The following is a 5,976-nucleotide window of genomic DNA, read 5'->3' on the forward strand; positions in this document are numbered from 1 at the left end:
GTTCCCTCAGTGAGGACTGAACTAGGCAAAAGGGCCTTCTCCTACTCCGCTCCTGTTTCCTGGAATATCTTACAAAAAGATTTGAAGCTCTCGACCTTGACCTCTCTAAGTGGCTTTAAGAATCTGTTGGACTCCTGGCGGGGTCCAATGCAGACATGTTCCTGTTTTTAGTTTTATACATTTGTCTTGGAATCTAGCTGTTTTTTTGTTTTGTTACCTTTTTCCTTTTAGCCATCCTATTTGTTAAAAAAAAAACAAACAAAAAAAAAAACTGTAGTATGAGTTTTTATACTGCTTATTGTTGTTGCTGTTGTCCATTGTTGTCATCTTTCTTTGTTGAAATCAGGTCTCTCTTGTAAATGAGTCCTCGAGGCTCAATGGGATTTACGTGTCTAAATAAAGGTTGATTGATAGATAAAGGTCTGCTTAAAGGCTAGTTGTAAGTCAGTGTACAACCTTTCAGTGAATATATAATATACAAATATATGTTATTAAATAATCCAAGGAACTTGGTAAAATAGCCTGCACTTCAAATGGATGATAAATGCATTGTTTTGAGCAGCATTTTTCAAAAATTTCCATGGGGCATGCCCCAAAAACCCACAAGGTCTGACTCCCATTGCTAATAGATGATCCTCATTGTCATTAGCAAATGTTAGCTTGTCTGCTTTAGGTTATCCTTCTATTATGTTTAGCTTTTAGCAAACATTTAGCTTTTATTATTTTTTTTAGATTTAGCTACGGGTAGTTTTTTTTTATTTTTCCCTTAGCAAAAAGTAGTTTATTTAAGTATACTACAAGTATACTTATTTTACACACAAAATGAGGAAGTGTACTTGAAGTTTACTTTTATGTTCCAATTTAGTCCAAACAAGTATTAATTCAGTATACTTCTAGTACACTACAAGTGTGGTGTGTAGTATACTTGATATACTTATACTTAAAGTATACTTGCAAAAATAAACTTCAAATGCACTACTTTTTTAAGGGTTTATCTACAAAGTACTATTTGCTACTTTTAGCTTGTGGGTATAGCCTTTTCCTACATTTGGCTTTAGTTTGGTAGTTTCACCTTTTAGGTAGCATTTAGCCTAGCTACTTTTAACCTTTAGCTAGCATTTTTTTCTTCTAGTTTTTAGCAAACATTTTGCTCCTTCTCTCTTTTAGATAACTATTTTCAACTTTTAAACTTAAGCTAGCAATTTGTTAAATTTATGTTTATTTTGTTAAATTTTAAACCTTTTTTGGTTAAGCTTTTAGCAAACATTTGGCTACTTTTGCTTTTTCTACTTTTACCTGGTGGTTTGCTACTTTTGGTATTTTTAGCTTTTAAGTAGCATTGAGCTACTTTTGCATTGTTATGTTTTGTCTGTTAGATAGGCTTTTGCTACTTTTTGCTAGCCACTACTTATAACCTTTATCTAATATTTTGTGACGTCAGTGTTTTGCTACATTGAGCTTAGGTGTAGTATTCTACTTCTTTCAGCTTTTACAATTCAGTTTTATTTTCTTCAGCAATATTTACAAATCCTTTAGTTATGAGCATTAAAGAATTTTCGCATAATTTTTCTTGTTCGTTTGAAATTAAAAAAGGAGTTGTATAATTAAAAAGACAAAATGCAGCCTAACAACACACTTTAAAAAATTTTACTTACTAAAATGTTTTCTGTGTTCAAGATCTGCAGAAAAAAAATACACAAACATAATTCTTCAGTTCTGATTATGGTATACAAAATCAACACTTTCACCTTTCGCCGAGATAGTTAAAAAGCTCCATAACGGCAGGTATCCGGGGGGTGGAGATCTGGATGTTTTGGGGCTGTCTTGGTTGACGTGCCTTTTTTTTTTAATTTTCATTTTCATTCAACCTTTATTTATACAAGTTAATCCCATTGAGCCTCGGGGACTCATTTACAAGCGAGACCTGGAAACATTGGCTTTGCAACTTTACAACGGCGCGTGGACATCGGTGGCAGTGCCACTGAAATGACAGACCTGGGTGGTGGTTCCCCTCTTCACAAAGGGGGACCAGAGGGTGTGCTCCAATTACAGGGGCATTACTCTCCTTAGCCTCCCTGGTAAGGTCTATTCAGGGGCACTGGAGAAGTGAATCAGATTGTCAGTCAAACCTCAGATCCCAGAGGAACAATGCAGGTTCCATCCTGGCCATGGACCACTGGACCAGCTCTTTTCCCTCACTAGGGTCCTCGAGGGGTCATGGGAGTTTGCCCATCCAGAATACATGTGTTTTGTGGACTTGGAGAAGGCTTTCGACCATGTTCCTTGAGGTACACTGTGGGGGGTGCTCTGTGAGTATGGGATTGGGAGCCCGTTGTTATGGGCTGTTTGGTCCCTATACAAGCGGTGCGAGAGTTTGGTTCACAATGCTGGTAGTAAGTAGAATCTCTTCAGGGTGGGAGTTGGACTCAGCCAGGGCTGCCTGTTGTCACTGATTCTGTTCATAACTTTTATGGACAGAATTTTTCAGTGCAGCCAGGGGGTGGAGGGATTCCAGTTTGGTGGCCCCAAGATTCCATCTCTTCTATTTGCAGATGATGTGGTCCTGTTGGCGTCATCGTGCCGTGATCTTCAGCTCTCAATGGAGTGGGTCGCAGCTGAGTGTGAAGCGGCTGGGATGAGAATCAGCACCTCCAAATCTGAGGCCATGGTCCTCAACCGGAAATGGATGGATTGCTCTCTTCCGGTCGAGGGCGAGGTTCTGCCTAAGTGAAGGAGTTCAAGTATCTTTGGGTTTTGTTCTCGAGTGAGGGAAGAATGGAGCGTGAGATTGATAGAAGGATTGGTCTAGAGTTTTGCGGACTTTGTGCCGGTTTGTTATGGTGAAAATAGAGCTGAGCTGTAAGGCAAAGCTTTCTGTTTACCAGTCAGTCTACATTCCTCACCTTTGGCCATGAACTCTGGGTAGTGAACAAAAAAATGAGATTGCAGATACAGGTGGTTGAAATGAGTTTCCTTCGCAGGGTAGCTGTACTCTCCCTTAAAGGTAGGATGAGAAGTTAATTTATTCGAGAGAGACTCAGAGTAGAACAGCTGCTCTTCCACATCAAGAGGAGCCAGTTGAGGTGGTTTGGGCATCTGGTAAGGATGCTTCCTGGGTGCCTCCCTAGAGAGGTGCTTCAGGCATATCTGACTGGGAGGAGACCCCAGATGAGACCAAGGACTCCCTGGAGAGACTATGTCTCTTATGGTTGGCCAGCAACACCTTTGAATCCTCCCAGAAGAGCTGGAAGAGGTGGCTGTGGAAAGATATGTCTGGGCCTCCCTGCTCAAGCTGCTGCCCCCACGACCTGATTTCAGAACAAGTAGAAGATAATGGATGGATGGATGGATGGATGTTTCACCTGTTTAATTTCTATAATAGATTTACACTGACTTCTTCAAAGATAAAACAATATTATCAATTTAATAAGGATTGTGTCTTTTGAGTTTCAATATGGGATAATTCCTTATTTCAGGGGAAGTTGGCAACCCTGAGTCTACCTTTTCAGCTAACATTAGCCTACATCTACAGTATGTGTTTAGAAATGTAGCTACTTCCTTTGTTGTTCACTCAGTGTTTTAACACCAGTGGGTTTCAGATCCTATAGGCAGTAGTAAAACTGAATTGGTCATACCAAAGAGCACAGCTAAATGTAGATGTAACACGTTCTGTAGTTGCCACAACGATGTAAAATGTATTTCTGTGACATGGAAGCGCTCAGACTTTCAGGGCACGTAACAGTATAAACACAACCATTTCCAAGTAAGGACAATTTACTGGGTCTTTGAGGTGAGTGAATGAGAATGCCTCTATTTATGCCAGAGCGGTTGCACGAGTGTGAATAAGCCATGAAAGTGACTGACACACAGCTCCATTTTCAGTGGCAGCTCCTTAACTGCCTGATTGCCGCTGTGAAGCTCAGGAATTTCCTTACGCTGACTTTCCCGCATGGCAAAGGCAAAGGACTGATTCCTTCCCTGCTGAAACAGCAAATCCTTGAGACAGACAGGAGGTTCACACATGCACACACGGCTCGTGCACTCACACATGCAGCTGCATGGCCTTCCATGGCCTGCCTTCACAAATGTGACAAGTTGATTATAGCTGCCTTTGAAGAAGATTTTGCGAGGTTGGTCCACATACTGCATATTCAGATATTTTAGAAATAACTGTTTCTGTCATTTTAATATAAAAAAAACAGCTTTCTTGGCATTTTTGAACGTGATGACACAGAAATGACACACGAAGGAGCTAATTAAAAAAAAAAAATTCAATCTAACTAGAGTTTGCTAATCTTAGTTTCATAAATCCCCCTCAGACTCAGGATATGTTGCCCCCACCCCCATTAAAATTCACCACTATCATAGAGCAGAAGAGGCTTTTGTGATTTAGCATTAATTTAGTTGTTTTCCACAACTGCTTTAACCTATGGCCACTTTCAGGTTAAATCTTATTGCAAACCTTAAAAATGTGTTACTTTTTAACCTTAAATAAACCAAACCTCACATTCCCACGGAACAATACTGTCTGCTTCACAGATAATAAATATTAGTTTCAGCCAGCAGTCACATTAGCTGAATACAGTTGCATTTATATCAATGGAACCATTAATCATTTGGCCTCTCAAATATAAAAAAAAGATTAAAAGGTAGATTCTCTCTTTTTTTTTAAAATTATTTTATTTTTATCAGTGGAAAAGGTAGTTACAATGACATTGCAATACAACACATTACTTCACAACCCTTCCCAATTTTCATTTTTGAACATAAATTAAAATTATGGATCTGGTATCCTGTGCGTTCAACTCTATTGATAAGATTTTTTTCAACAAAACAACAAGGTCCTGGAGAGCCTGCGTTTCCAGCTGAGATGCACGCTGTGGGGTCCGTCATGGACCTGTGGGGAGTGTGGCAGTTGATGTGCCTCTCAGTTCTGTCTCAGGAGGATGTTGGATTTATGATAGCAGGGACTCTGCTTTTTGGCATCGGCGGTGCTCTGTTTTATCAACTATTGAAGAAGACATCGGCAGCAGTTTTGGCCATGGCAAAGCTTCCGAGTCAGTATGAAGGTTTGGTCCGTGCTGTAGGAACTTTAACTCATCTGGTTTACGAGCTAAACCGTAAGGTGGAGGCCATTTATAAGAATCGCAGGACACCTGCGGCTTCTGGGACTCATCAGTGTGGTGGGTTTGACCTTGAGGGAGACATAACATGGATCAGAGGAACGGATTCCCACAATCAGGCCTTTTTGGAAACAGAACGTCCAGATGGACTCAAGACTGAAGAAAAAAGTAATCTGTCTGCCTGAAGAAAATCAACAATCAAAGCTTATCTGAATCTGACTCCCCGACGGCCTCGGAACGGGTCGACTATCAAATTTTTCCTGGGTCATGGGTAACTAAGGACAAAAGCTTTATCTATCTCAGCACCCCCCAAGCACTTTCTGTGCAAGCTTATCAGAACTGCTTGTTGAAAACATCTTCAGAAAATGTGGCTGATCTAAAAAAAAAAAAATGCTCATGGACAAATCTCAACACCTTGATGTCAAATGCAAATGTAATCATGTTTTAATTGTGCTGCTGGTAGAGTTTTTTTGATGTCTCAAATCGTGTCCTGATAGACAAGATGTGAAAGATCTTTTTTTGTAATACCACTATCTACCCTCATGTTTCTCCCCCTTTTCCAATCTAAGATTATTATTCTGAAAAAGGACAAGAGAGGCTGCGCTTCGTTATAGTAGCAGCTTCGTGCACGCCGTCCATCTTCCAGATGACTGCATGTACATGTTCTCGTTGTATCTCGGTGCAATGATAATAAAACTTATTCTAATTCTGATAAATAACAAAACTACAGAGAAAAGAGAGAGAGGAAAAAAAGAAAAAAATACCAATAATAACGAAAAAAGGAATCCAAAGATTCCTTACATAGAAACTCAAACACCTGTATCATGTATTACATATAGAAAATCACACCTTT

The sequence above is a fragment of the Nematolebias whitei genome, chromosome 11 (assembly GCF_014905685.2).
Source record: "Nematolebias whitei isolate Nwh7 chromosome 11, NemWhi1, whole genome shotgun sequence".
Taxonomy (NCBI): Eukaryota; Metazoa; Chordata; class Actinopteri; order Cyprinodontiformes; family Rivulidae; genus Nematolebias; species Nematolebias whitei.